The following is a 9,851-nucleotide window of genomic DNA, read 5'->3' as shown; positions in this document are numbered from 1 at the left end:
TTGCGTCGTCCCCATCGTATAACTAGTGCATCAGTACCCCTGCCGAACCCCATGAAGAGCTAGGCTGAGGTAGATAAGGTTTGGATAGGCAGATAGGGGACGCTCTTTTTGTTTGGGTTGCTCTGTGTGAAGTTACGTAGCTGTGTTATTAAGCTGTGTTTAGCTATCCAAACGTTGTGATGGCTGAAATTGATGAATTTGTGGAGTCGCCGTCAGTTGAATTTTTAAATGACTGTACAAAGGAACAGTTGTTCGATATTGCTGACCACTACCACATTGACATTGGGGACAGGAGACGCAAAGTGGGTACGCTTAGGTTACTCTTAATGGGCGATTTAGAAGACGCAAAGGTTTTGCCGTCGGAGCCTGAGGAAACGGGAGGGTGGCGCTGCTCATGGGCCACTGCCTATTAAAAGTGTAAAGGCAAATCCAAGCTTTTCGTTTGAACAGCAAAAGGAGCTTATGCGTATCCAGTTGGATATGGATAGGGCGAGACATCAGGGTGAAAGGGAGAAGGAGAGAGTTAAATTGGAAATGGAGAAAATGAGAATTGACTTGGAGAGGGAGAAGTTGGAGCTGGTGAGAGAGGGGAAAATGGATCAGTCGTGTTTGGACAGTGGAGGGAGAGCCTCTAATGCAGGAAACGGGCAGTTTGATTTGGTGGGCAATTTGAGGTTGATGCCAAGATTCAATGAGAGGGAGCCTGAGACGTTTTTTTCATTGTTCGAGAGATTGGCGGACTCGAGAGGGTGGCCTGATGCGGATCGGACTGTGATGCTGCAGTGTGTTCTTACGGGGAGGGCACAAGAGGCTTATTCTGCGTTATCGGTGACCGACTTTAAGTTATGCCACCGTTAAGGCTGCTGTGCTTAAAGTGTATGAAATAGTGCCGGAGAGCTACCGGCAGCGCTTTAGAAATGGCAGAAACAATCATACTTGGAGTTTTCACGGCAGATGGTGCTCAACTTTAATCGTTGGCGTGTTGGAACGACATGCGAGACATTGTGCGACTTGGTGCTGTTAGAACAGTTTGGTAGAGCAATCCCACAGCGAGTAGCAACCTTTATCACTGAACAGCAGGTTAAAGCGGTGGGGGAAGCTGCCGCTTTGGCTGATCAATATGTGTTGACGCACCGAGACTGGGACCCACGGGGTGCCTAGGGTTGGGATTCGGAACCGGGTCCGTTTCAGACCCGGTTCCGACATTGCGGATCCGGACCCGGTTCCATTGTTTTTTTATGAACGGTTCCGCAAACGGATCTCATCAGTCGTAATTTAGCTCCGCTGTGTCTGTGCTTGCATACGAGCGGCTGTGGTGACGTCACGTCAAAGTGCATAAAATGTCAGTCCATCGTGTCGTGTAAAAAACGACCTGCCTCAGGTGACTTAAAAACCAAAAAAAACTACTCTAGGGGCTTCCTACCACTTTTTGCCATGATTGTGTTTCTACGTGTTTTGAACGCCCTGTATGTCCTCACTGCAAATACGTTCTTATGGCACCTCTTCTGGTAAATTGTGTAGGCAATTTCTACGTGTCCCACAATTGGGATCAGGGCTTCCTCGTCCTCTGTCCACTTCCGCTTGGTTCCCACCGGCAACATAAAGGGCCTGTCTCTCAGGTTCATGATGTCCTCATTGGGGTTGAGGAGCTGTGGGTCCTCAACCTCAACCCCAATTGCTTCTTCCCCCTCAATGTCCCTGACCTCTACAGGCTCAGGCTCCTCCTTCTCCTCGCCTGGTTTTTCCTTCCTTTGTTCCACAGGGACAACCCTGAAGAAGATATCCTCTGCCAGGGAGAAAAGGGGCTTTTCCTTGATTGTCTGTTGGGTGAACCTGCTCAGGATCCTCCAACTCTGTAGGGTTTGCTGTGTGACCAAGATGCGGTCCATCATTAGTTCCCGGACTTTGCTGAATTCAATGAATCCACGGTTCATTGCTATCCCAGAACACGCCACCAGAGTGAGAGTATTCACCAGCCTCTCATGGATGTTGGGATTGGTATTGTCTATTTGCTGTTTTGGGATGCGGTCCAGTACTTGTGCCATCCAAGGCATCCCCCTCTCCCGGTAGAGGGACACCTTGGATTCAAAAGCAATTCCCTTCCGCACGAGGTTGTCGATGACCTCGGTGGAGAGGGAGGTCACTTTGGTCACCTCGACCGCTGGTCTGGTTCCCGACTGGTGCATGTCCGGTGCGTCCCAATAGGCGTCATACCTGGCTTTGTTGCTCCAGTACTTGATTTTCGGGAACCAGACCAGCTTGTGCTCCAACAACCCTGCCATCAGAATCCCCATAGGATCCTTGCCGTGCGTGATAAGGATGTCACAAGCCCTGGCGAAGGTGTTCCCCAACACAAAACGGAAATGCTTCTTGTGTTGGAGAACCTCCTTCGCCAGGGCTTGGAATGTCAGGGACCCCTTCACATCCTTCTTAGCGAAGGAGCTTGTCGAAGGATTCTTCAGGTCATTGATGTCATAAGGGTTCTCCTTACCGGTGCCGCTGCCACTGTAGAGGTCTTCCAAGAGCACTGTGACCAGCTCTGCACCAAGGACATGGTCCTGGGCTTCGACGAAGTCTACCAGGCGCCAAATCCGCAGGACCATGTCCTTGGTGCCAGAGTTGCCGAAACGCATTGGGGGGGGGGAGCTCCCCCGCACTGGCCGAGGTCAACGGTGCCAGCGCGAGGAAGCCCATTTCCCGCGTGAGGCTCCTCGCCGCCACACTGGAGCAGCCCAGGGATATGCTGAAGAAGTGGTCAGCATTTTCCCTGGGCTGTCCGTGGAAAAGCTATTCCAAAGCCAATTCGGCCTGGAAGGCCCCCCATGCGGCATCGTACCCCCCAAGCTCCTTCCTCGTCTCCAGCAGGGTTTCCAGCTGCTGGCAAAGGTGTGTCCCCACGTCACGGACCTGTGGGGACAGACCTTTGCCAGCAGCATTCCCCACTCGGACGAGGAGAGGGTACTCTGCCAGCAGAGACTTGAGCTCAGGGAGGTTGATGAGGTCCTCTGGGGCGGTGGACACAGGCTCGTGGTCCGGCTTGTTCTCGATCCGTAGCACCCCTTCCAGCCTGGCACACAGTAGGACGCCCATCTTCATAGTAAGGTCCTGGAAGTGGCTAAGGTAAGCACGGGCCCTCCTGTGCATTGCCCTGGCCACTTCTACCTTCACCATCCCCATGCAAAGGATTAGTGAAGTAATTGGGTGCCGGTAGAAGGGCGACTGATGTCGGTGCGGCCCATCGCAATACAGTTGAACGAAGTTCAACTGTACGGCACCGACATCAGCCGCCCTAAAAACACCCAACAGGCTTGGTGACAAGCCGGAAACCCCATTGTGGTCGAGAGGGGTTTGGGCATTGGCAGCCTCATGCAAGGTGTACGCTGTGTACACCTTGCTTTGGCTGCCAATTACTCGGTGCAGCCCATACCTCGACCACAACAGGTCGACCTTCCCATCAAGTGACTGGATGTTTACGGCTGCGTGGACAGAAACAGCAGTCACGCTTGGCAGGAGGTCAGGAAAAATTAAGTCATGCAGAACAAAGGGGCATGGGCTTTTGTCGCCCAGCCGGGTCAGAGTGAGCATCACTCTGATCCCGGCTGGGGTCGACACCTCCTTGATGGCCTGGTCCAGGACGTCCAAGATGAAGAACTGGTCCTGCCAAAGAACATTAAATTTCCCTGTGTCGACAAGACAGTTCTTCTGGATGGATGGCCTCTCCATGTCTGCCATTGATAATTTACCCAATTTCCGTTTGAACTCCAGTGCCAGGGCTTTTTGGAATTCGATAAACATTTTTTTTCCCTGCAGGGCCGTTTTTAATTGGCCACTTGGTAGGGTATGGGAGGAGGGGGCAAGGGTCAGGTTAACCCGCCACCCTCCATCCACATACCCTATGGTGGACCCATTGACATTTGCCCACTCACGCTGTACTGCTGGTGTTATCACATTGAGTGGCAAATGTTTTTTAAGGAAAGGCCAGTGGGACATTGGCCCAGTCATTACACGGTCAGGGACGAAGATGTAATGGATACGTGGTTGGATTGCACAGAGTTTTGTGACCTCGACCACCACTCCGTCTGTGTCGAACACAAACAGGAGATCGTCCTCGCAGACTGTCCCGTCGACACAGACGGAGTGTATGGCCAAGGCTGCCCCAGTCTCAGGCCTGTGGAGGAAGGCCTCCACGCTTCCTTTAAAAGGAGCGGACATGTTTGTTAAGTTAGTGCTGTTAATCACAGCCACTTCTTCATAAGTCTCCATTATTATTTTTTTCAAAAAGCCAAGGGCTTCGCCGCTATATGCTTTTTATTTTTTTAATTAGGAGAAAAATGAAGTTCGAAGATTTTTGTAATTGGGAGAAAAGCCAAGGGCATTCGCTCAAAAAAATTTTTTCGCACAAATGTATTTTTTTTTAATATCTTATCTTATCCTAAAGCCCCGACACTAATGGTTTTTAAGCCCATCACAGATATGTCTTTCTTTTCTCTGTACGATGTGTGGAAGTGGGTGAAATTAATTGATTTAGTTTATTTAAGCCATTACCCAGCATGCTTAGTGTCGAGCGGCCATTAGGAGTCGATCGGTGAAGTGAAGGTAAGTGAAGTTTTGTATAGGCTGTCTTTCTGTCCAGGAAGCACCAATGGGGCCACCAGTGGTCCCAATTTAAAGCCAAGGAAGTCTAGTTTACTCAAATATATGTTTCATTACTGTGCGACCTTTTGTTGTGGAGCTATGACTGTTAAACTGAGGAGATGTCAAATTCGGCCTTCAGAATTTATCTTGTGCGTTTTTGGCCATGTAAAGGCCAAAAAGAATCATCTGTCTAAGTGCATGGCACCATTTTAAAGCTCTTTTCATGTAGAATTTTTTAGTATTTATTACAACCATGTGCGATTTCTTTTTGAGGCTTTAATGACAGTTTGAATCAAGAAAAATAGTAATTTTGAGAAAGCATCTCAAGTCGATGCACGGCATTAGTCTAGGGCTCACATGCAGTGTCTGATAGCCTTCGGAAAAAAGCCGTGCCCGGCCCCGCAGCAACACAGCCCTCTGGGGGGGGGAGGCTGATGATGAAGACGCCGCCGACAACGAGGCTGCTGGTTCACTTTCCCCAGGCTAGTAACATTAGATATTACTAATTTCTACTGAGCTTTTTATTATACTTTATTGTTTAACTGTTTATGGTGTTAATTTAGAACGCCAATGACTCAACGTCTGTCTGTGACAGTCTGTCTGATATTTTATGAATCACGTTAACAGTAACTAGAGCCATGAATAAAACAATCATTTTTCTCTGCACTTATTTACAAATTACTAGCAGTAGCAAATCAACTGCTTTTAAATTGACTCTAAATTAATCGTTCATGAATATTATGTTATATTCTGTCTATAGGAAATACAAAAAAGGCAGAGCACCACCAGTGCATCGACTCCTTTCACCCAAGCAGCAGCTGGGAGGATGAGGAAAGAGAGGACTGAAGACATTCACCGTGCTGTTACGAAGTTCATTGTGATGTGTGCACATGCATTTACGACTGTGGAGAGCCCACACTTTAGGTGCATATTTGTGCATGCTTTGAATGATTGATTTCTTTATATAAACAGTTTACAGAAAAAAGCACAGGAATGTACAGTTCAATACAAGGATTTATAACACAAAGCACTGGCTTGTTTCCATTAACTGGTCATTCATATTAAATTAATCTGAACATTAATGACACAAATATACAGTACAAATTGCAATGATGTGGTGGTGGTGGTGAAGTTTAAATAATAATTATACATGTTGTAGTAATATTAGTACTGTATTATTTAGCTGTAGTAATCAGGAAATCACTTTTTCTTTTTATGCTACTCAGGGAGATGTTAAAAGCTCTGAACCCCAAGTATACACCACCATCCAGAGATGCCCTTACCAACACTGTTCTAGATGCATGGTATAACGTGGAGAAAGACTTAACATCAGACCTTACACAGGCCAAGAAGTTTGCCATCACTTCTGACGGTTGGACTGCTGTCACGAGAGACCACTACATCACTGTCACCCTGCACTATGTCGTTAAAGACCAGCTCCATACGAAGCACAGACGGGACCAGTTGTGGAGAGAGAGATCGAGTCCATCTTAAAAGAATTTGGCTTGGACCGGAAATCTATCGTTGGCGTCACTGTGGACAACGCTTCCAACATGGATGTGGCTGTGAAGAGGCTGAAGGTCCTCAAAGTTGGATGCTTTGCACACACATTAAACTTGGGAGCACAAAGGGCCTGCAGTGTTGCATCTGTGAGCAAGTGGGCAGCCAAGATTAGAGCAGTGATCGTTTGGACCAGGAAGACCAGCATGGCCAAGGTGGTCATGAAAGAAAAGCAGCATTTCCTTACTCCGAGTAAGTCGATTTTTTAAATGTATTGTTAAATGGTTAAAATGTGTTTTATTTGAAATTTCACTTAAGAATGAAATGGCATTTATATTAGGTATATGCTCTCTCTCTCTCTCTCTCTCTCTCTGTGTGTGTGTGTGTGTGTGTGTGTGTGTGTGTGTGTGTGTGTGTGTGTTATTTCATTTCAGAACTGATTCATGAGCTGGTGCTTGATGTGAAAGCCCACTGGAACTCTACCTACTTGATGATCGAAAGGTTCATAGAGCAATACCCAGCCGTCCAAGCAACAGTTCTGGATCAAAGAGTTAAAAAGGGAGCAGAGAAGTGAGTATAGCATTTAGAAAATAATTATATATATATATACATATATATATATATATATATATATATATATATACACACATTTATAATGTATTCATTGTAAATATGATTTCCCTAACCATTTCAACATTATGTACAATATACTGCATTTTTGGTAGATTGGACAGAATCACAGATGATGACTTGAGGAAAGCACAGGAGTTCACCAAGCTTATGGGAATCCTCTACACCTGCACCCTGGCTGCATCGAGCCAGAACATGCCAACATGTGGGCAAATTCTTCCCATTCTGAAGAAACTGGAGGCTCACTTTGCCATCACTATTAAGGAGAAGGTGTGGACTGATCTCTCCAAGCGCTACAAGGTATTCAAATGAATCAAATGAAATACAATTGGCCTTCTTGTAAATTAATAGTATTACTTTACAAAGTTATACTGTGCATCTATTCTGTTGTTGTGTGATTTATAGGATTCATAGGACCCAAGATTTAAGTTTAAAGTGGACAACGATGAAGTCTGGGCCCGGCTCAAGACGGCAGCAGTGAAGATTGCGAGTCCAGACGAGGCTGAGCACCAGGTAAAAAATGAAATAAAGGTAAACGAGTGGCAACAAGGTACCGTCTAATAGCCGTCAGCCTAAAGTGAACAATTTAGTATTTTAGCTGCCAGTGGCAGGCGGACAAGAGGACGGTGCAGCAGAGAGTGAGACCAGAGCACTGTTTGACACGGACGAGGAAGGGGAAGAGGAGATTGATGAGGTAAGGATTAACAACATGTTCATTTTCTTGGGAACACTTTCTGGTCATATCATATCAAAATCATCACCAACAGGAGGATGTTTTGTCTATTGATATTTCAGACACAGAGTCAGCAGCATCCCAGTCCTCAGATCAAGAAGAAGAAAATATCACCCCTAGAAGAGCTCTTTGAAGAGGAAGAGAAAGCTGTTAGAAGGGAAGCTGAGACCATGCGCCCCCTGTCATATTCTGAGAGCGCAGAAATAGAAATAAATCACTACAGGAACCTGGCCCCTCTGGCCATTGGCACAAACGCTGCAGCTTGGTGCTGGAAGAACAGGCACTCCCTCCCCATGCTGTATGATTTGTCTGCAACATATTTGTGTGTACAAGCATCATCAACACCATCAGAGAGAGTGTTTTCAGTTGCGGGAGACACCGTTAGCGAGGAGAGGTGTAGCATTCGTCCAGAAGTAGCAGATAAGCTAATTTTCCTGCAAAAGAACTGTTAGAAGTTGCCTGCTCTCAGGCCTAAAGCCTAAATGTGCAATTCAACAGTAGTGCCTTACTGTGCCTACCTCATTTTCCTGAAAATACTTTTACTTTTACTTACGTTTACTGAAATGCCTCAGTGCCTACTAGTGCAGTAGTGCAAATGTTGTTTACTGTTTACTTGCCGAGCCTACACCTTTACTTTTGTATCTAAACAGGCATAATTGTATTTGTTACTGTATGTTCATTACAGTATGTTAATTTGAACAAGAGGATACTGTGTCTGTGAGACAAACTCTTTAAAAAAATGTGCTTACTTGAAAGATATGCTACTAGTGCAGTAGTGCCGTCTGCCTACCTCATAATTGTAAAGTGCAATTGCTTTTTTCTGTGCAATAAAGTGGCTTTGTATTATTGAATTTGTGTTTATTATGCACTACTATAATGCATGTCAGAAAAAAGGGGGAAAAAGATATATTGGGATCCGGTGGCTGGGGTTGGTGTTCTCCTGGGTAACATGCATGCTGGGTGAAGTGTGTGGGGAAATGTGTCATCACCAGTACTGTTAACCCATTCTGACCTGAGATCAGATTCATAACGAGGTTTCCGCCGGACACACACTGGTCTGATGAACCCATTCTGACCTGAGATCAGATTCTAAAGATGTCAGTCGCTCTTTGATTTTTCAAAAAATAGCAGACCTACAAGCTCGTATCGCGCCACTCGGTGGCGCGATATGAGCTTGTAGATCTGCTATTTTTCAATAGCTAAAGCATGACATGATGCCGACACCAAAATGGGTGTCCGGTCAGAATGGGTTAAATCGGGCGGGTTCTCCTGAGCCTACCAAAGAATGTCATTGGCATCATGACATTTTGTTTGACTATGTTCGGTTCCACAGAAATATCGTCAAAACAGCTCGTAGATCTACTATTTTCACACATCTTTTGCCTTTATATTATATTTGATCATTTGGCCAATGTTTCACCAGTTTTTATATAGTATATATTTTTGAGGTGTCAATAAGGTCATTAAATCCCGTCCCATCTCCTCCCCCCCCCCCCCCCTCCCTGGGGTCCTGACCCACAGGTTGACAAGACGGTAACAAGATGACTCGCCCCGTTTCTGTTTTCCTCCCAGAACCTTCCCCAGTGAGGGGTGGGAGAGGCTGGACAGCAGACGGCTGGACTTTGAATTTCTCTAACTATAAACTTTCATGACAGCAGAACAGCCTAAGTACAAATATAATTTATGAAAATCTACTACATTGAAGTCTGTTCACAGAAGTTGTTGTAGGATAATGTGGGGATTATCTGACGAGGTACCATTTGAGTGGGCAAAACCTTACATATACTAAATAATACAAAATTGTTTATAGGGTCAATATAAGTAAAATAATATAGCCTTTCTACAGGAGTATCTTTTTATATTTTTCCAAAAAGAATACAAACAGCCAATAGCATATTACAAAGTTATAACCCTCACTGGTGACAATTCCGGGAGGAAAACGGGCAAGCACCGGGTCGAGTCTTCCGGTATTCGACAAGACCACTGTCCTGCTGTTTATGGCACCTCTGTGACTTTGTCTAAGACCACTGTCTAAGACCACTGTCCTGCTGTATATGGCACCTCTGTGACTTTGTCTAAGACCACTGTCTAAGACCGCTGTCCTGCTGTATATGGCACCTCTGTGACTTTGTCTAAGACCACTGTCTAAGACCGCTGTCCTGCTGTATGTGGCACCTCTGTGACTTTGTCTAAGACCACTGTCTAAGACCACTGTCCTGCTGTATGTGGCACCTCTGTGACTTTGTCTAAGACCACTGTCTAAGACCACTGTCCTGCTGTATAAGGCACCTCTGTGACTTTGTCTAAGACCACTGTCTAAGACCACTGTCCTGCTGTATGTGGCACCTCTGTG

Source organism: Protomyctophum parallelum, assembly GCF_964188405.1.
Source record: "Protomyctophum parallelum genome assembly, chromosome: 22".
Taxonomy (NCBI): domain Eukaryota; kingdom Metazoa; phylum Chordata; class Actinopteri; order Myctophiformes; family Myctophidae; genus Protomyctophum; species Protomyctophum parallelum.
Note: the sequence above shows the minus strand (reverse complement) of the source record.